Genomic DNA, 22,136 nt, shown 5'->3' with positions numbered 1-22,136 from the left:
TGGACCAATCCTGGAATAGCTTGCAAGGCAGATGATGTGTCTGCTGGATCCATGTCCTCAGCAAATTGTAACTGATGTGGAACCCTGTGCTGTGATGTAATTGGTACAGCCTAGAGAGTGAACTCCCTTGGCCCTCACCAACAGTTGGCAGATGAACCCTGGGTCAGTATTGGACTAGAGTTTCACTTAGATCAGCCCCTTTCCCCATGTGTTGAGCCCTTGGATTCTGAGAGCTGGCAGGACATAGGCAATAGTCCCTCAGGAAATGGCGTGATAGAGAGTCCAGGGTCAAGCTGGTCAGGGCAAGCAGCAGACAAAAGTAGTCGAGGTCCAGGCCAAGGTCAGAGGAAGGCAGCAAGCAAGATTAATCGATGTCCAGGCAAGGGTTAAATCCAGAAGTCAGTCAGAGAAAGGCAAAGCTAGGGGGACTGATAAGACAAGCTAGGCTGGATGTGATGAGGCAGGTCAGACTGAGGAGAGGAGGCAAGGTTGGGCTGGATGAGACAAGGCAGATACTGCAAGGAAGAGATGAGGCAAGACCGGGCTGAATAGACAAATGCTGAGGCAACATATACTGCAATGCAGGAAACCCGTTGCTGAGTCATTGGAGGGGAGCACAGCTGGGGCTTTAAGTACCCAGCTGTGCTGACATCAGGAGACTCCGACAGGCTTTTTCCACCCCAGGGCCTTTAAATGCGGGTACAGCGTGCGCATGCATGCCTAAGGAATCAGCAGGAAAGCAGCAGCCTGGGGGCATCGGCGGCAACTGTGCCGCAAAGACAGGTCGGCGGCATCTGGGGTGAGTGAGGCCAGTCATGGGGCCATCTCATGACCGGCCAAATGTTACAGGTAAATCTGGGAGTTGTCAGCATAAAAGTTGTACTGAAAGCCTTGGGAGTTGATCAGAGCACCAAGGGAAGAAATGTAGAAAGAAAACAGTAGAGGGCCCAGGACAGAGCTTCTAGGTGTACCAACAGAGTGGAATAGTGGTGGAGGAAGAATCACCAGATGATACAGTAAAAATATGATGGGAGAAGTAAGAAGGAAATCGGGATAGAACAGAATCCTGAAATCCAGTTGTGTGCAGTGTGTCAAGGAGTAGATGGTGATCCATGGTGTCAAAAGCAGCAGATAGATCAAAGAGAATGAGGATCAAATAAAGAACCTTGGCCATGAAGAAGTCACTAGAGACATTGGAAAGAGCAGTTTCTGTAGAATATAGAGTGAAAGTCAGACTGGAGTGGATACAGTGTGACCTGAGACAAAAGAAATTCAAGACAGGTGAATGGCACATTCTAGCAGTTTGGACACGAGAGGGGGCATTAATTAGCACAAGTAAGGGTACAGTGAGCCATGTGATCATAGCATGTTTGAAGGAAGAGGAGACAGTCGCACTGGCAAGTGATTGATTTGGAGAGGATGATTGCAGAGGAGATAGAATTGAGGAGCTGGGTGGGAATGGGTTCAGAAGAGCAAGAGGTGAATTTCGATAAGGAGAGAAGATGGGCAGTTTCCCCCTCCATGATTTCAGAAGAGGAGAAAAACATTGAAGGGGCCAAAGGAAGGGGAGGGGAATGAAGTGGGGGCAAAGGGAGGTAGTCTGGGGAATTTACAATTCATTTTCAATCTTTTCTTGGAAGAAGTCAGCCATAGTCTGGGCAGAGAGTGAAGGGAGATGGGAGGCAGAGGGAGGTGAGCATGGCAAAAAGATGATGGGGTAGGGGCTGGAGTAAAGGTGTTTCTTAGATGGGCATAATAATCTTTGTTCTTCTCCATCCAGTCTGCTATTTTACTTAGCAAGTGAAATAGCAGACCGGATGGAGGCGAGCATAAATTCAAAATGAATGAAGTCAGCATAAGACTGGGACTTCAGCCAGAGATGCTTGTTCTGGGCTCAGACCATACAAATTGGCTTTTCCTAGTGTGAAGCCAGATGGACTCAGGACCAGTGGGTTATGTGCTCCTCTGCTAGCAGATGGGAGATGGAGTCAGATTTCAAAGCTGACATCACCCTAGATATACCCTGCAGTAACCTCAGCTTCTCAGTATTTCTCAATCTCCCAAGCAGTTGAGGACACTATCCTTTCGCTAGCACTAGGGATGCATTCATTTGCAAAGAAATAGGAAATATCGTCTTTATTTCCTATTTCGTTGCGGTTCGGGAGACTGATGAAACAATAGGAAAATCCACGAAATTTCGTGTGGTTTTATCATTTTTGGCGGGGGGGGGGGAGAAAGGGCACATAAAAAAAAATCCCAAACCCGTCCCAACCCTTCCAATTTAATTGCAGACCTCCCCCCCACCCCCCGTCACATGGTAGGATCAATGGATGGTCCGTGCCATTTTTTAAGATGGCGCCGGCTGTCCATTGTTCCTACCATGTGACAGAGGCTGGCCAATGGCACCGATAGCCCCTGTCACATTGTAAGGGCAAAGGGCCATTGGCGCCATTTTGATTACTGGCTGCCGTCAGCCCGAGAGTGGGAGATTGCTCCTGGGACCCCTGCTGGACGATCAGGGACTTTTGGCAAGTATTGGGGGGGGGTGGGGGGGGTTTGCAATTAATTAAATTGGAAGGGTTGGGGCAGGTTTTATTTTTTGTTGCGGGGGAGGGGGGGGGCAAAATAAAATTGGCTTGAACCGGGGGGGAAACGAAATTTCCCACGGGAGGCCAATAACGAAGGCCAAACCGAAAGGTTCGGCCAAATCACATCTCTAGCACATTGCTAGCGGGAATATTGAAAATCCTTTTTTTTTTTTTTTTAACTTAAGAGTAGCCCCGCTCTCCTGCGGTGATACCTAACGGGCCCGCCCCCAGTCGAGAATTCCTGAGGTGAGTTCCGATCCCTCAGAAGTGCCTTGTCCAGTAGCCGATCTCCTTAGCCGCTCAAGCGGCTTAAAGGCAGCGGGTGCAAAGCCAAGCATGGCGGTGAAGGCCAAAGTCCTCTCCCCCTGCAGCAGGAGACCTTCTCTGCACTCAGCCGGTAAGCACTGATACCAGGTAAGTTCTTTAAAACCTTAAAGCCAGAAAAGAAAAGGGACTCCGGTGAGTTTCCTCTGGTCTCCCTTCTCGGCGTGATATACCGGCGAGGTAATAAGGGGAGGCTCTGAATGGGTTGAGCAGCCCCCGATGGGCTAGGCCCCATTTTTGGCTCCGAGATTTAGCCACATGGCGATCCTGGCAGCGCCATCTTGATCGCGGTGGGCTCCAATGTCATCTTCCCTCCTTTCAGCCGTCAGTACGCGTGGGGCAGGCTGGCCTCTTGGACGCACAATAGGCGTGTTTACAAACGCATATCCACGCACATACCGGCGCACATAACTGCGAGCACTGTCACACATATCCAGGCGCATCACCTGCTCGCATCGGATACCAGGCACACAGAGATCATGGCCCTGATGGCAAAGAAGCCAAGACTGCACTCCCTTTGCACGGCCTGCCACATCAGAGCAGCACAATCCGACCTGGAGTCCTGCCTGTGCCAATATTGTGAGGAAGTCCAGGGAGGAATAGAGTCCCAGAAGTTTTCCAAGTCCGGACCATCCCAGTCGGAGGATGGGTTGCCAGGGACCGTATCTGGAAGCTCTCTGGTGCTACCCAAAGCCGAGATTACCCTTTGGTAACTCCTACTCCAGCACCCTAAGGGATAAGTATGGACCCAGGGGCCTTCTCTTGGTTGGAATTTTTCTAGGGACTACAAGCCTTTGTTCAGGCGCAGTCACCCCCAGTCCCAAACCGGGTAGAACCCCAGTCAGGAACACCTGATCCTTTCGGCCCAGCCCAGGGGCCTCGAGAGATGCTTCGCCTTACCAAGAGTTTACCTGACAGGGACCCAGACACCACAGATGATGATGAGGGCTCTCTGGAAGAAGGGGGAATCCCTCCACGCTTGGAACCATACAACGCTTCTTCCACAGGCATGAATTGCCAGCCCTGGTCTCTCAGACTCTGAAGACTCTGGGGATCCCAGGCATGGACCCTATGATGGAACCAAGGAAGAACCCCATCTTGGTGTCCCTTTGCAAGGCCTCTTGCTATTTCCCGCTGTTGGAAGCCATCCAAGAACTGATTGACCTGGAATGGGAAGCCCCGGAGGCAAGCTTTAAAGGAGGGCGTGCCTTGGAATCATAGAAACATAGAAATGATGGCAGAAGAAGACCAAACAGCCCATCCAGTCTGCCCAGCTAGCTTCGCACTTTTTTTTTTTCTCATACTTATCTGTTACTCTTGGCTCTTAGTAACTTTTTGGTTCTATTTCCCTTCCACCCCCACCATTAATGCAGAGAGCAGTGTTGGAGCTGCATCTAAGCGAAACATCTAGCTTAATTAGTTAGGGGTAGTAACCGCCGCAATAAGCAAGCTACACCCATGCTTATATTTTTACCCAGACAAACAGGTCTATCCAGTAAAGTGCGGCCGCGTTTACCCCGCTCCTAACCCGCATTCTACTCACTTTCCGGCCGTGTTAGCCCTTCCTGCGATCCCGAATCCCCTTTAACCTTCTCCTACCGCGTCCTAAAATCCCCGGGCAACCCCTTCCGCACGCGGCATGTATATTGCATGCAAACGAGCGAATTAGCTATTCCCTAGCATCCAGTAACCCGCGCCCCGACTATCGCTATTTTTCCCTGCCGTTTTGTCGCGCGTTTAACCTGCTAACTTACCGCCTACCCTTACCCCTGCGGTAGAGGCAGGGGTAAGGGTAGGCGGCAAGCTTTCCCCCAGCCTCCGCTCACCTGCCCCGGCCGCGATCATGGGTGCTGGTCTCCGGTGCAGCCCCAGTCCTCTCCCCTCCTCCCGAAGCGAAAAAAACATTGCAGCCCCCTCCGATGTCCGGAGAGGGCTGCAAAAAGTAAGTCGCTTCGCCACTTCGTACTGCCAGCCCCTTCTTCCCTCCTCCCGGAGCAAGGCTGCTTTTCACGCCCTGCTTCGGGAGGAGGGAAGAAGAGACACTGACAGTGTGAAGCGGCGAAGCAACTTACTTTTTGCAGCCCCCATCGGACCTCTCCTGCCTCCCGCTGCTCGACTTACTTTTTTTTGCAGCCCTCCGGCCATCAGCAGGAACAGATCGTGGCTCCCCTGCCTCCCGGCGAAGATGGACGCCTGCACGGGGGAAAGCGGCCCCTGTGCGTGCAATTGGCCGCTCAAGACGTGATGTCACATGCCGTGACTGCACTGTGCGTACGGCAACTGCGGGTGCGCCGGGCACTAACGCAGCTCTTCCTACCGCTCGGTACTGGATAGACCTGAAAGTAATTCAGTCCTTGTTGGTTGCTGTCTGTATATAGATCCACTTTTCTTCATTCCCTCTGTCGTTGAAGCAGAGAGTTATGCCGGATATGCATTGAAAGTGAAGTATCAGGCTTATTTGGTTTGGGGTAGTAACCGCCGTCAAGCTACTCCCCGCTTTTTGTGAATGCAAATCCTTTTTTTCACATTTCCTCTTGCCGTTGAAGCTTAGAACAATGTTGGAGTCTTAGAGCAATGTTGGAGTCGCATTAACTGTGTGTATGTTTATTGAATAAGGGTATTATCTCCAAGAAGTAGCCGTCATTCCCGCGAGCCACCCACTCTTCATACATGTCCTCTAGACTTTATGGATCCACAGTGTACCCTCTGCAACCTGCGACCAAGGAATGCCTGCATTTCCCAAAAGTGGATGCCATGGTCTGTGCAGTCTGGAAGTGAACCACCATTCCCTTTGAGGGAGGGGCAGCACTGAAGGATGCTCAAGATAGGTGATTAGAATCCATCCTTAAGAAAGCCTTCGCGACAGCAATGACACTGCAGATCGCCTCTTGCTGCGCGCTGGTGGCTTGCTCTTGTTTGCTCCTCGTGAGAGAAGCGGATATTTCTGCTGCGATTGCCGGAGAGGCAATTGAACCTGCTGCAGCCTTCCTAGCAGATGCAAACTCAGACCTGGTTCGTACCTCAGCCAGAGGAGTAGCCTCAGTAGTGTAGTGGCAAGAAGGCAGTTGTGGTTGCGGAACTAGTCTGCAGACGCGACCTCTAAGACGAGCCTCACAAGAATGCCTTTTAAGGGATCCCTCCTATTTGGAAGCGAATTAGAGAAGTTAACTAGCAAGTGGGGCGAGTCTCCAGTACCTCGACCATCCGAGAGATCTCAGTCCTTTCAGAACAGACAACCTAAGAGAGGAAATGATCCAGGGGCAGGATCGACCTGAGCTTCCCAATGAAGATGGGCTGACCCATCCACAGGAAGAGGAAATAGGGGTCAACTCTCCCTCTTCTACCAACAATGGGTCGAGATTACATCAGACAAATGGGTACTAAATATCATACGAGAAGGCTACTCTCTGGAATTTCGCAGCATACCTCGGGATAAATTTATATCACCCTGCCACTCCCACCTCAAGAGAATGGCAGTGGATTCCACACTGAGAAGACTACTCAGTCTGAGGGATATAACTCTGGTACCTACATCCCCCAACAAAATACAGGGCACTATTCCATCTATTTTATTGTGCCCAAGAAAGATGGGTCCTTCAAACCCATCCTGGACCTCAAGAATGTCAACTATCATCTATGGATCCTATACTTCTGCATGGAAACTAACCGCTCAGTAATAATGGCAGTGCAACCGGGAGAGTTCCTAACCTCCCTGGATCTCTCTGAGGCCTACTTTCACATACCAGCCCATCAAGACCACCAATGTTTTCTACGTTTTGTGGTGCTGGGCCACCATTACCAGTTCCGGGTGCTACCCTTCAGCCTGGCAACTGCCCCCAGAACATTCTCCAACACTTATGGTGGTCATGGCGGCAACACTGAGGAAGGAAGGGATCTTGGTACACCCTTACTTAGACAACTGGCTGATCTGGGTGAAGACTTTGGAAGAGAGCCAGCAGGTGGCCAGCAGAGTCAAGAACCTCTTGCAGGAACTCGGTTGGGTCGTGAACACAGTCAAGAGCAGTCTGCAGCCCTCTCAGTCCCTCGAGTACCTGGGGACCCGTTTCAACACTGAGCAGAACAAGGTCTTCTTCCCTTCCCCGAGGAAGAGAAAACTGATTGAGCCGATTGACGACTACTATGTGCCCCAAAGTATGGGACTACCTTCAGGTCCTCAGGCTTATGGCATCAACTCTGGAAGTAGTACCGTGGGTAAGGGCTCACATGTGGCCACTCCAATGCTCCTTACTATCACGCTGGAATCCGCTGTCCCAAGACTACTCTATTTGCCTCCACCTACCAGCAGAGGTATGTTCTCAGCTTCAGTGGTGGCTACAGGAAAGCCACCTAAGCACAGGCGTAAGCCTATCCCCACCAAACTGGATCAGGCTTACCACAGACATGAGCCTCCAAGGGTGGGGAGCACACTGTCAGGAACTGACGGCCCAGGGACAATGGACAAAGAAGAGGTGAGATGGAACATAAACCACCTGGAATCTCGAGCAGTCAGACTAGCGTGCCTGCGATTCAGCCACAGGCTCCAAGGGCAAGCGATTTGAGTAATGTCTGACAATGCTACAACGGTTGCCTACATCAACTGCCAGGGAAGAACCATTAGCCAACAGGTGTCTCTGGAGATAGACCACCTCATAGCATGGGTGGAGGTAAACCTACAAGGGATCTCGGCCTCCGACATTGCAGGGAAAGACAACGTCGCAGCAGACTTCCTCAGCAGAGAAAGCCTGGACCCGGGGGGATGGGTGCTGTCGACCAGAGGCTTCCAACTTATAGTAAATCGCTGGGGCCTCCTAGCCATGCACTTACTGGCCACATCTCTCAATGACCAAGTCTCCAGGTTCTTGAGCTGCACTCCCAAGGAATAGACGCCCTCATCCAGACCTGGCCAGAGGACGACTTACTGTATGCCTTCCCCCCCATGGCCTCTACTGGGCAAGATCATCTGCAAGATAGAACACCACAGGGGACTAGTCCTACTAGTGGCTCCAGATTGGCCAAGATGCCCATGGTACGCAGACATGCAAAGACTCCTTGCGGAGAGTCCTCTGTGTCTACCTCTACACAGGGACCTTCTCCAGCATGGCCCGTTCCTTCACAAAGATCCATCTCAATTCTCTCTTACGGTCTGGCCCTTGAGAGGACTCGCCTGAAGAAGCGCGGTTATTCGAAGGCTGTGATCGCCACCCTGTTCCACGCAGGGAAGTTCTCAACGTCTCTGGCATACAAATGGATCTGGAGGATATTCAAAGCCTGTTGCGAGGACCGCGGGGTATCCTCGGGAAAGGCCAAGATTCCCATGATTCTGGAATTTCTACAGGACGGTATGAAGAAAGGGTTGTCACTCAACTCCCTCAGAGTTCAGGTAGCAGCCCTCTTCTACTTAAGAGCCGACGTGAACGGAATCCATCTGTCAGCTCATCCAGACTTTGCCCATTTCCTAAAAGGGGTTAAGCAAATTCGACCACCCCTAAAGTGGCTGGTCCCCCTATGGAACCTCAATCTGGTATCGGAATTTCTAGCGGGGGCTTTCTTCAGACCAATGCTCAGTCTGTCACTACACCTCTTAACATTGAAGACTGTATTCCTTGTGGTAATACGTTCAGCCTGTCACATCTCTGAGCTACAGGCACTATCTTGTCAGGACCCATTCCTTAGGTTCATTCCAGGAACAATACAGCTTCGCACCATTCCCTCCTTCATACCGAAAGTGGTCTCCGTGTTCCACGTGAACCAAGTCATCTCTCTACCATCTCTGGATGAACATAAGGACTCGGAAGACCCCCGCCTTCTTCGCCATCTAAATATTGGCAAACGCCTGATATGGTGCCTACAACAATCAGAACCAGTGTTAAAAACGGAGCGCTTGTTCATTCTTCACAGCGGGAAGAGACAAGGCGAAGCGGCCTCGTGAGCGACCATAGCTCGCTGGATCAAGAAAGTAATTTAAAGCAGCCTACATAGAGGCAGGGAAGTCTTTACCCTTGCAGGTTAAGGGTCACTCTACTAGAGCCCAGGCAGTATCCTGGGCAGAAGCCAAACTGCTGTCGAGCAGCGACGTGGTCTTCCCTACACACCCTTCTCCAGGTTCTACCACCCGGATGTCCGGGCTAGAGAAGACACAGCATTCACAAGAGCAGCACTTAGTGGGCCTTGGGCAGCCTCCCACCCTGTCCGGGTGTAGCTTTTTTACATCCCATTGGTCCTGAGTCCATCTGGCTACTCGCTAGGAAATGGAGAAATTACTTACCTGATAATTTTGTTTTCCTTAGTGTAGACAGATGGACTCAGCATCCCGCCCACGGCTCCCTCCCCCCCCCCCCCCCCCCCCGAGAAGGAGAACCTTGGAAAGTAAACCTCGAGATTTAAACAAATACGGATAAGGCGTTGCCTATCCTTAGTTCAGGACTTGCGCAGTTCGATTGGTGTCGGCGTTAACTTGGTTGAGGCACTGGCGGTCTCCAGGTTTTTGAATCAGTTTAATCAAGTTGTTTAAGCAATATATGTGTCCACAATGGCTTTTCGAGGAGAATACTGAGGAGTTGAGGTCACTGCAGGGGTATATCTAGGGTGACGTCAGCTTTGAAATCTGACTCTGTCTCCCATCTGCTAGCAGAGGAGCACATAACCCACTGGTCCTGAGTCCATCTGTCTACACTAAGGAAAACAAAATTATCAGGAAAGTAATTTATCCATTCTGCCTGGGGGCTCTAACCTGGGGCTTAATTTCAATGGTATCTACACTAGGAGTTACCTGAGGGGCTTATCACCTGCAAGCACAAAGGACTGCCTTGGGGAGCTTACCCAATGTGAACAGACACACACACAATTACTGGGATTATATTTGGGGCCTTGAACCCAAGAGCTTATTCCCCCCCCCCCCCCCCCCACACACACACACACATACACACTCTGATTCAGTACATCATGTTCCAGATAATTTTTGTAGGTTTATTTAAGCAATAAGAGGATAGAACAGAGAATAAATAAAATCAGATAATATAGAAGTTAGTTGCAAATAATAGCAATTATTACATATATGTAAAGATTACATTTTCCAAGGGAACAATCTGTGCTATCATGTCCAGGAAGCAATCTCTCTCTAGCTATTATCTCTTCCTATGCACTAAAAACTGGCAATTTGCTTGGGCTGGAAGCAATGTTCTTTTACTCTGTGTTCTTACCAATTCCAAGTGCAGCTGTGAGGCATTCACTCTCTCAGACTTTGGTATCAGTTAATTCTTACTTAACGATCTGGGAACTACTGGCACTACAGTTCTCAGATTCCTTCAGTTTTTGGCATTTCACAGTTCAAAACAGTAAATGAGTTCACTTAAAGGTTGGCCTGTGGCCTTCAAACTAGTCTGTTTGAGAAATCTGAATTCACTACAGCCTAACCTCTCTAAATACATCCTCAGCCAGAGCAGTCAGAACTGATTCCATTACCACGCTCTATAGAACGGACATACAAATATTTGACATGAACTCTGGAGATGAACAAAGGTTGGTTGGAGTTTGACATGCCTTATAGGAGGGGAGGGGTATAGCAAGAATATCCAGAGCAGAGGAGAGTATAGTGAGGTTATTAAAGTCTGTACTATTTGTAATATTGAGAACTTTCTAGAAGATATGAGTAGGGTAGTGAGTGATAGGAGGGTACTTCCCCCTAAAGGGAATGGGCAGTTTTTGGTGGTATATAGGGTGCTTCCATGAGGAGGTAATAGGAATAGTTTTTTTGGGATTTTATGAAGAACTGGGTCAGAGTAAGACTTCTTATGTAGAGCTTAAGGGGGGCATCACCAGTGTGTTGCTCATCCTTGAGGCCTTCTGGATCTGCTAGAGATCTGACATATCGCTTTGGCATAGGGGCGGATTTTCAGAGCCCTGCTCGCGTAAATCCGCCCAAAACCGGGCGGATTTACGCGAGCAGGGCCCTGCGCGCCGGGAAGCCTATTTTACATAGGCCTCCCGGCGCGCGCAGAGCCCCGGGACTCGCGTACGTCCCGGGGTTCTCGGAGGGGGGCGTGTCGGGGGCGTGTCGGGGGCGGGGCCGGAGCGCGCGGCGTTGCGGGGGCGTGTCGGCAGCGTTTTGGGGGCGGGTACGGGGCGTGGCTACGGCCCGGGGGCGTGGCCGCGCCCTCCGTACCCGCCCCCAGGTCGCGGCCCGGCGCGCAGCAGGCCCGCTGGCGCGCGGGGATTTACGTCTCCCTCCGGGAGGCGTAAATCCCCCGACAAAGGTAAGGGGGGGGTGTAGACAGGGCCGGGTGGGTGGGTTAGGAAGGGAGGGTAAGGTGAGGGGAGGGCAAAGGAAAGTTCCCTCCGAGGCCGCTCCGATTTCGGAGCGGCCTTGGAGGGAACGGGGGGAGGCAGCGCGGCTCGGCGCACGCAGGCTATACAAAATCGATAGCCTTGCGCGCGCCGATCCAGGATTTTAGTGGATACGCGCGGCTCCGCGCGTATCTACTAAAATCCAGCGTACTTTTGCTTGAGTCTGATGCGCAAGCAAAAGTAGGCTGATCGCGCTTCTTTTAAAATCTACCCCATAGTGCCTAGACTAGCTGGAAAGAACAGTTCTCTTAGTCCAGTGGGCATCATTCCTTTTCCTGTTGCCAGTGATTGGAAAGGAGAAGAGAAGATTCAATGACATTTGGGGCTGAGGAAGGATGAGGTCCTGAGGTGGGTTGCTGGAAATTTCGGCCTACTGGTGACTGAAGCTGCATGAGAAGAGAGTGAGTAATCACTATGAAATTTGTGAAATAAGGACTGTTTGATTTTTTTTTTTCAGATTTTCTGGATTTTGATTCTTGTATTTTCAATAATTTCTTGTTTTTTTCTTTGGAATGCAATTTCAGTGTGGACTGCCTTTTTTTTGTTTTGTTTTGTTAATATGTGACTCTCCTTGGGCTATTATTATCCCACAATGGATGAATCCTGACCTGGGGCGTTAGCGTGGTTGGTTGTTTTTTTGTTTTTTGTTTCTCTCTCTGCCCCCCCCCCCCCCCACTCCCACACCCCCCTGCAGTGCCCGAAGGTGACCTTCTGCAAAGGGGGAGGTCACAGTTATAAGAAGAAACTGCCTTACTAACAGATTCTAACAAGACTGGATAGATGAAACAGTACTGTGTTAACAGTGTGCATTAACTTTTCCTAGCTATGAATGCACTACATTGTTAAAAGCTTAGAAGTGGATACTGGCAAATGAGTCTGTTTAGCTGGTAATTGTTGGATTGATAAAAAAAAAAATCAGTTTAAATGACACACCTGTTATACAGTGTTTTACCTCAGAAGCTCTTGGATAGGCTTTGTCTAAAATGACTGAATCTTTTGTTTGGTATTTTGAGAGGCCTTGTTGGTTCTTTTGTATCATGCTGCCAAATAGTTTTGTGCATATTTTTGAATCTCTGCTCTCTGGCACAGACTGGCTTACTTTTGCCCTCTACATTCCAAAGAAACTGCTCTTTCCTGTCTCCAGTGATCTCTTCGTGCCCATGATCCTTTATTCAGTCTCCCTCGTCCTTGACCTATCTGCTCTTAGAAGGCTTGGGGGTAGCTTGCACGGAGTGGCAGTTGCTACTATCCTTAAAAATAACTAAATAAATGAAAATGCTGAGCAGACTGGATGGACCATTTTGGTCTTTATCTGCCATCATTCACTATGGGGTAGATTTTCAAAGGGGTATGCGCGTACCGCCCCCCCCCCCCCCCCCCCTGCGCACGCCGAGCCTATTTTGCATAGGCTCGGCGGTGCACGCAAGCCCCGGGACGCGCATAAGTCCTGGGGCTTGCATGGAGGGGCATTTCGGGGGCGGGCCCGGGGGCATGGTGCCGGCCCGGGGGAGTGGTCGAGGCCTCCGGACCAGCCCCCGTGTCGGGTGATGGCGCGCCAGCAGTCCGCTGGCGCGCCATCACCCGACACGGGGGCTGGCGCGCACGGGGGCTGGCGCGCACAGATTTACGCCTGCTTTCCGCAGGCGTAAATCTGCCAACAAAGGTGGGGGGGGTTTAGATAGGGCCGGGGGGTGGGTTAGGGAGAGGAAGGTGAGGGGAGGCGGAAGGAAAATTCCCTCCGAGGCCGCGCCGACCCCGGATTTTATAAGATACGCGTGTATCTTATAAAATCCAGCGTACTTTTGTTCACGCCTGGTGCACGAACAAAAGTACGCCCATGCGTACATTTATAAAATCTACCCCTATGTTAATGTGCTGATTTTGACATCTCTGACCACCATAGAATTTTTGACACGCTGTATCCTGCTGGATTTTGGCACTTTCTGTTTTGTCATTCTCTTTTCACCTTTTCCATTGTATTTTTAATTTATTCTCTTATGGCTCTTCCTCTTCCACTGTCCAAAACTCAGTCAGTATGACTCAGCGTTGTATCCTGGGCCCTCTTTTTTTTTTCTCTACACTTGTTCCCTTGACATTCTGATCTCCTCCCATGGCATTCAGTATCATTTTTATGCTGCTGACTCTCGGATCTATCTTTTGTATATCAGAAATTAATATAGATATTCTTTAAATGTATATACTGCCTTATTCCCACACAAAGGGACCAAAAGCAGTTTAAATCATCTATCTATATAGTGTGTGTGTGTGTGTATTATATATATTTGAATGCTGCAGCCCATTTAGTTACAGGATGCTTATTCATGGATAATGTAATGCCAATGTTTAGAGAGTTACATTGGGGTAGCAGGTGCAGTTTAAAATTTTAACTTTGACTTAAGAAATTTTATATGGCAAATGTCCTATGTATATGAAAGATCTTGTAAAATACATTGTCCAGTGTGTAGTCTTCGGTCAGAGAATCTTGTCGTTGCCTGGGGCGAATGAAATGCACTTAAAGAGAACGTCAGATCATGCATTTTCTCAAATGGCCCCAGTCTTATGGAATAAATTGCCATTAGAATATGTTATTTAGGAAAAATTTAAAGACTTTTTTTTTTCTATTTTTATCTGCTTTTAAATGAATTTGATTTCAGGATAATGTGATGTTTATATAATGCTTATGTCGTAAACTGCTGTGAATACAAATGTGTTAATTTTTAGTATATAAAACCTATAAATTAAAAAAAAAAAAAAAAAAAAAAAAATATATATATATATATATAAATGGCGCGGGCCATCCAGTGCTCCTACCATGTGATAGGGGCCGGCCAATGGCACAGATACCCTGTCACATGGTAAGGGCAAAGGCCATCGGCGCCATTTTGATTAGTGGCAGCCGATGGAGCGGGAGATCACTCCCGGGACCCCCACTGGACCACCAGGTACCTGTAAAAAGTTTTTGGGGGGGTCGGGAGGGTGGGGGAAGCTAAGGGATTAGTTTTAAAGGGTCGGGGTGGGTTTAGGGGTTATTTTTGTGTGCCGTTTTTCCCGCCCTCCCCCAAAATAAGAGAAACCCCCACAAACAATTTCATGGAGTTTTCCTATTGTTTTCGTGGGGTTTTCCTATTGTTTTCGTGGGGTTTTCCTATTGTTTTGGGGGAGCCCCCCGATTTCTGACTATTTTGAAAATATCGTATGATATTTTCAATCGTCCGAAGCCCGATTCACATCCCTATTTAATTCCATCCCCTAATATCTACCAGAGCCCAACCTCCCAATCCCTGGTCATTCCCAAAGGAGCTATAAAAGTGGTAACTCCCCCATCAGGAATGACCCTTCTTGCTTTGGGGATGGCCTAAAAGGATCTCACAGATGAGAATAGCAGGGAGGGGGTGGGGCTAAAATCTGTGGGCAGAGTAGAGTGGGAAAAATCTCAGCAGGACCAATGTAACTGGAGGAAAACAGCTGCAGGCAAGCTTGGTCCCTCAATACAAGCAATGTAGTGGAGTAATGATACAACTTTTTATTTTTAAAACATGCAGATAACTCAGGAAAATATATAGGAGCCTTCTTAATTCCATGTAAGTAAACAATTTAAGAGCAGAATAACTAAAAGCTGGATGAGTAAAAGCATACCTGTTGTTCCTTGACTTTGTTCATGCAGTATTTTTAGTCTGTCATCACAATGTTAATAAGGCAGTCCAAAGGTTCATTCGTCATTTTGTTCCTTAAAGATTCATTGATGAAATGTAGATTTGCAGGTATATGTTCTGACAAAAAAAAAAAAAAGACATTTTTGCAAAAACAGGCCGATTTGAAATATAGTGCCATCAGCCGAGTGCACTGTTTAACTCGCGGTTGGTTGTGGGTTTTGGACATGTCCAAACCCCCCCCCCCCCCCCCCATCCGTGAAACTAATAATGCTCATCACATGCAAATGCATGTTGATGAGGCTATTAGCTATCCTTCCTCAATCCAAAAAAAAAAAAAGAAGTGTGCCCGACCTGAACATTTTTACCCTAAGAAATTAATGCCTGCCCAGAGCAGGCATTAATTTCTGAGGAGCAAAAAGGAGAGAAAGTTTAAAAAAAAAAAAAAAGTGTGCCAGGAGTCAGGTTAGGAAAAGGGACCCTCAGTTAACGAGCGTCCATTTTCCTAACTCGTGGCTGTGCACAGGTTAGGAAAGCGGATGCTCGTAAAATTGAGCGTCTGTTTTCCTAACCCGCTGACAGCTCACCTCTCTGGGGCGCCCTCTACCGAGGAGGCACTAGGGGGGGCGCACATTTGTTTCTAGCATCTCCTGGGGAGCACGACCCCTCACTTAAATATTCGATCGCACGCCCGGGAAATGTGGCTGGGTGCATGCTAGGAAAGTGGGTGCTCAATACTGAGTGCCTGTTTTCCCCGCTGCTTCATTAGGTCGGCCCGAAAGTGATTCAGAGGGAGGCAGTAAAGACAACACTAACGTAACAAATGAAAAGAACTTCACCAAAATGTTCAACCTTAAAAATGTAGTGCCAGGAACTATAAGTGTAAAGGAGAAAAGGATCTCGGAGGCACACTGGTTGCCGAATAAACTCATCAGTCAGAAAAATCCCCTTATTGACACACAATATTCAATGAGAGAATGTGTGCTCCTCTTATTTTTATCTTCCTTAGAAAGCGTTTAAAGTAACCAGCCACTTTAGAGGTCTTTCTTTTTTCCTTTACACCTACAATTCCTGGCATGACATCTTTAAATTTTGACATTTTCATAAAGTTCTTTTTATTTTTTGTAATTTTTTTGTTTTATGTTCCAGAGATGATAAAACACTGGCCTTAAGTTCAGACTTCATGATGTTGTTTGTCTGAAGTTCCACAATTTCACTTTCCAGTGAAATAAACCAGTTACCCAGGAGCCCATGTGCTAAAGCTCAATATACACCCTAAACAGTGTGATGTGCACCAAGGTCCTAACTTCTGTTCCAAACAGTTCCCCAAGACGTTAGTAAGCTCAAAAATTAGTGCAGACTTGGGTAAATTATCCACTTCAGATGCAAATTAGGCTTTAGCAGGTGCACACCAAACACTGCATAGTGCATACCTGCTAAAGGCAAAAATGTAAAATTTGTTTGGAGTGCATGTTCAATGCCAGCAGGGCTGCCATGCAAACATTTAAAAAAAAAAAAAAAAAAAAAAAAAAAAAAAGGGTGAGGCCATGCCCTCGGGGATTTATCTCATCACACATGACTCACCCCCTATGATCACTCAAAGTAATTGGCCATCCACACCCTCTACTCCAACACAAGAATAAAGAGAATTCCGTATCCCATTTATCCCCATCCTTCTGACACAAAGTTCAAGAGTCCCCCCGATACTCCCCTATCCTAAAGTCCAGAATCAAGGAATCTCCCCTGCCTGCCCTTCCAAGATTTTGATAATTGATCTTGATCAGCTCCCCTTACTCCATTCCCCATTAATGATCCTGTAAAGACACAGGACGGAAGTCTGAGATCTTGCTGCCTTATAATGTGCACCAATGATAGAAGCAAACACACTAGAAGAGCTAAGGAGATGCACCATACTGGTCAGCTCTTACATGATCAGGGATGTGCTATCAGTTTCTGAGGAGTGGCTCGCAAATACCTCTGTTCTACCTCTCTCCATATGACAAAAAATAAATTGTGTATATAGAACATATAGTAACTTGGCACTTGGTGGTGGTTTCTGCCAAGTCACTAACCCTTGAATCTTTTTGAACTTGCTTCCCTTTCCCTATTGGGAAACCATGAAAGGTGGAGGCTGCTATTCGTTCTAACCCAGGACCTTTTTTTATTTAGAAAACTACAACTGTTGACATTAAAAAAAAATTGCATTCTAGTCATGGGATTCTTGTCAGATTCTGGAGCCTTATACTGGCTCTGCATATAAAATTATCCAAAAATAATATACATGAGCTCTCTGAAACCACAGAGGTGTTACCTCTTCAAACATCATATCAGAGACATTATCCAAATTTGAATAAGGGACTTTTGTGGTTCCGACAGCCAGGGCCGCCATCAGGAATTTTGAGGCCCCATACAGCCAAAATGTCTGGGCCACAAGCATTCAGTGGACGAGTCTCTGTCTGCGGTGCTCTGTAAATCAATGCTATGTGTGTCTAAAAGACACGCATAGCATTGATTCTCTCCCTTCTCTGGGGCCCGCACCCAGGGCCGGCTCCAGGTTTCAGTAGGCCCCTGGGCGACAGACTGTCGGAGAGAGCCTCAGTGGGCCTCTTTGCCATGAACTAATACATCCCCCAAGCGCACCTGCCGCCTGGCGGCTGCGGGCCCCCATATGTGGCAGTAGATCCTGGGGCCCCATACTGCAGGCCCAAGAATACTGCCCTGATGGCGGCCCTGCGGCGACAGCCCATGCATAGCATACCTGGTTAATTACTTACTTCCAGCTTAGTTCAGGAGTTATTAGATCACTGCATTATATATTACAATTAACAAAACTGAATATGCTTTTTTTTTCCAAGAGAATTTCACCAAGAATCCAACCTCAAATCTCAGCCTGCTTGTCTAATATCACTGCCTATATGTAGCATTGCCACCTTAGGGGCCAATGCAATATAGTGCGCTCAGCAGTCTGAAGCGGGTTGAATTAGGCACTAATGAATCCCCTAATGCAATAAGGGGATTAGCGCCTATTCAACGTGCGTCTGAGGCGGAGTGAGTCTAATAGCGCTAATCACATGCAAGTGCATGTGATTGAGGTTATTAGCATTCACTCTAGATGCAAAAAACGAAAAAGTGTCTTGGACGCACATTTAGCCCTCAGCAATTAACGCCTGCCTGGAGAATTATTTATTGCTGTGAACCGTTGCGATGGAACCCGAGTGACGGTACATAAGACCCAATAAATAAATAAATAAGAATAGAAAAAAAACCCACTGACAGTCGGGTGCAGGAAACAGATGCTGGAATGACAAGCGTCTGTTTCCTGAACCCCCTGGCTGTGCAGTGTTTAGGAAAACTGCCGATTTAAACTCGGCTTCTGTTTTCCTAATCGGCGGACCGCCAACGCCAATCGGGTACGCGTTAGCAAGGAGGCACTAGGGGCGCGCAAGCAACCCTAGCGCTTCCTTACTAACGCGACCCCCTAATTTAAATATTGCATGGTGCCCATTAAGAAAGCGGGCGCTGACTGTTCAGGGCCCGCTATCTTTGCAAATTTATTGCATCGGCCCCTTAAACTTTAATATGGCCAAGACAGAACTTATCTGCCCCTCCTCTCCTCCAAATTCACTTCTCCTTTTCCCCTCTCTCTAGTGGCTAGCACTCTTATTCTTTTGGTTCCCTTGCTCCATAACCTTGAGGTCATCTGTGATGCTTCTCTCGCTCTCTGTCTTACACACAGTGGTAATTTTCTTTAAAAATAAAAATAAAAATGAGGTACTGACTTGAAGCCAGAGGCAGCCTCCATCTTCTTTTGTCCAATGGGGAAAAGAAAGCAAGTTGAAAAAGGATCCAATCCAGTGACAAAAGTTTCAGATCGGTGACCTGGAAGGAAATCACTATTGTCTACATACCTCCAAAATACTGCAAATTTCTTCCTGTATAGCATTGCTAAAATCCATCCCTTTCATTCTAAGCATGTTACCAAAACATTCCTTCATGGTCTCGTCACCTCCTACATAGACTACTGCAAGATGCTCTTCACCAGTCTCCCACTGAACTATTTTCCTCCACTGCAAACTACTGAAAATTCAGCTGCATAACTTTATTTTTCTTTAACATTGCTTTGACCATGTAACACCCCTCTCTTTCTTTTTTTTTTTTCCCAAGTCACTACGTGGGTCACCATTCGCTTCCGCATACAGTTGAAGCGTCGCTTACTCACCTACAAATGCATTCCCTCTGCGGTTCCTCATTACCTATCTTCTCTTCGTCCTTCACTCTTCCATTTGAACTCCATTCACTGGGCAAGTCACTCTTATCAGTGCCCAACTCCTGATACTGCGCCATGCCTGGAATAGACTTCCTGAGTCACTGTCATGCTCTCTCTCTGGCCATATTCATATCTAGTCTAAAAACCTCACCTTTTTAAGGCTGTTTTTACATGCTAGACACTAATTTTATAATAAATATATTTCCTGAAGACTCCTGTATGTCTTGGCTAGAGTGTAAGCTCCATGGAGAAGGGATTCTCTCATATGTGTATCTTTAGAGGGCTGCATATGTCTAGCAGCATTATAAAAATAAGTAGCAGAAGGAATACAAGCATAAAGATTGATTAGCAGTGCATTTGAGAAATTTAGATCACACACACAACTTACCCTGGAATATGAGTGAGGTTCATTCCCATTGCAGCTTGGTAAAACAAACCTGCTAGAAAACACCAGAAGTAAAACTTGCAGTGAGTAAGATGCTGAGGTTGTGCTTCTGACTAGTCATCAAGGAAGAAATGGTAGGAAGCTTGCCACTAGAGTTTTGTTTCACTCTAATAAATTCTCTTAACTAGTATTAGTTTTTGATTTCATGAGCATTCTTATTGATACTCCTGGGGGAATTCTGAATGATTGGGCAATGCAATGCATTTTTTTGAAGAGAAATGGCTTCAAGATCATCCCTTCAAAAGTCAGCTGCTTGTGTGGAAGCGGTACATTGACGACGTCTTTGTACTGTGGAAAGGCGACAAAGATCTTTTTGGATCATTTTTATGTTGGCTTAATACTTTAAATGGTCATCTGAAATTTACTGCCACCATTGAGACCATTTCCATAACGTTTCTGGATATACGGATCACTATGACTGATGAAAATTTATGACATCCCTTTTTCGAAAATCAGTTAGCTCGAACACCTATTTACATTATTCCAGTGCACACCCGAGAAATTTTAAACAGAATTTGCCTGTGAGTCAATTTATCCGTCTGAGAAGGATTTGTACTACTATGTCCGATTTTGAGGTACAATCGAAACTTTTGTGTGAACGCTTCTCAGCCAGAGGATATCCGCGTTCCAGTATCCGAAGAGCTTACTTACGCGCAAAGTACTCACATCGCGAGTGGCTTTTTCTTCCCCGATCTAATGAAGAATCCTCACGCCATACATGTATCCTACCATATTCTTCGGTTGCTTTTAAAATTCGTCAATCTATTCTACAAAACTGGCATGTGCTACAAACTAATGCGATTTTCCAGGCTCCCCCACGAATTACTTTTTCCCGTGCCATGAATCTAAAAAATTTTTTGGTCAAATCAGACAGTTCTATGATGTCAGATACATCACATAGGTTATCAGGTTCACACAAGCCTTGCAATAACTGCTCCGTTTGTTCATCCTCTATGACAATCTCAGATCAATTTACTGTACCCTCTGGTTATAAAATATTTTTGCGACACCATACTACCTGTGTATCTATCATGGTGATATATTTGATACAATGTCCTTGTTCCCTCATTTATATTGGCAAGACGAAACGCCTATTGAAGACGAGGATGATAGAACATCGCAGCAATATCAGAACCGCTAGAGTCAACGAACCCTTAGTTTCTCACTGTACTGAGATTGGACATACTTTTGATGATTTGCGATTCTGTGCCATTGAACACATTCCTGCACACTGGCGGGGAGGCAATCGAGAACGTATGTTATTGCAGTCTGAACAGCGGTGGATTTATCGTTTAAAAACTGTTCATCCATCAGGATTAAACACTGAGCTGGACTTACATGTTTTTTTAGGTTGAATTCTAGGTTGTTTTTAAATCATGATTAATAGATTGCCCAACACCGATTCATGATTGATGGCTGACGTCATTTAAATTACGATCATCTGACAGATGTTTCAAATTCATGATTGATCATTTAAAGGAACGCTAGCCTCGGTTCGGGTTCCTCCATTTTCTTCCTTCCAAGATGGTTGAGACGTCTGGTCCCGTCTGAAATGGTAGCCGTGGTGTCATGAGATAAGTATTGAATTCACCTCTTATTTTATTTGACGTGCGATTTCTCTTTACTTATTCTCTTTTTAGAATTGTGACTCTACAAACTGAAGTGTTATGTGCCCCTGAGGAAGCTTACCCAGCGAAACACCGGCCCGTGTAGGGCTTTTCATATTAATGTTATTTGAAAGAGTCATTTGCTTATCAAGAATGGAGGACATTTTTAATAATAATAATTGAAAAAAAGAAAAAAAGTTTGTTGCATTAAAATTATGATGAAGGTGAATGATTGATAAGACCGGTTAGTGTCTGCTTGAGAGTGACACATAACGTCAAGGCTTGCTGACACCTTCTTAGGCCAATTTTTGAAATTGTTTTTTGGGTTCCACATTTCCTGTGCTAGCAATGCAGAATTCCCCATGGGGCGGAATGTACTTTTTCTTTTCTTTTTTTTATTTATGCATATTTCAATTTAAACAAGACACAAATCTTGATAGAAAACATGGCATTGATATATGAAAGAGAAAAAAAATCACCATCATAGAGATAACACAAATATCTCATACTCGATCCCCTTTTAAGTCCTCAAAAAGGGGGGAGGTCCAATACACAACTTAAAGAAATATATTTTTAAAGTAAACAATGATCGATTTAATCAAACAACCATACTACACTTCTGGGGAGCTATTCAGGAGTTATTGCGGCTGGGGAATATCAGGAGAGTTGACGCGTTATTTTACCAATTAGAAACTGGGTCAGCTGAGGGGGGATCTCGAAGTCCATATGACTTATTCTGATAGTTGACCATGCATTTGCAAGGAAATTTAAGGGAAAAAATACCCCCTATTTGCGGAACTTGAGATCACATTAACAAAAATTGCTTATGCTTTTTTTTTTTTTTTTTGAGTCTGTCTAGAGACATCTGGGAAAACTTTAACTTTATGCTGCATAAAAAGTGCTAATCTACGT

At 46.7% G+C, this 22,136-nt stretch overlaps 1 protein-coding gene across 6 annotated transcripts in view; it reads left to right on the top strand.

The window, feature by feature from the left end:
• LOC115097225 (tight junction protein ZO-2-like) overlaps positions 1 to 22,136 on the top strand; it is an 82,198-nt gene that overhangs the window by 9,159 nt on the left and 50,903 nt on the right. The gene's annotated exons all lie outside the window — the stretch shown is intronic.

Source organism: Rhinatrema bivittatum, chromosome 1 (genome assembly GCF_901001135.1).
Source record: "Rhinatrema bivittatum chromosome 1, aRhiBiv1.1, whole genome shotgun sequence".
In the NCBI taxonomy this organism is placed as follows: Eukaryota; Metazoa; Chordata; class Amphibia; order Gymnophiona; family Rhinatrematidae; genus Rhinatrema; species Rhinatrema bivittatum.
The sequence above is the reverse complement of the archived record's forward strand: the minus strand, read 5'-3'. Positions and strand labels throughout refer to the sequence as shown.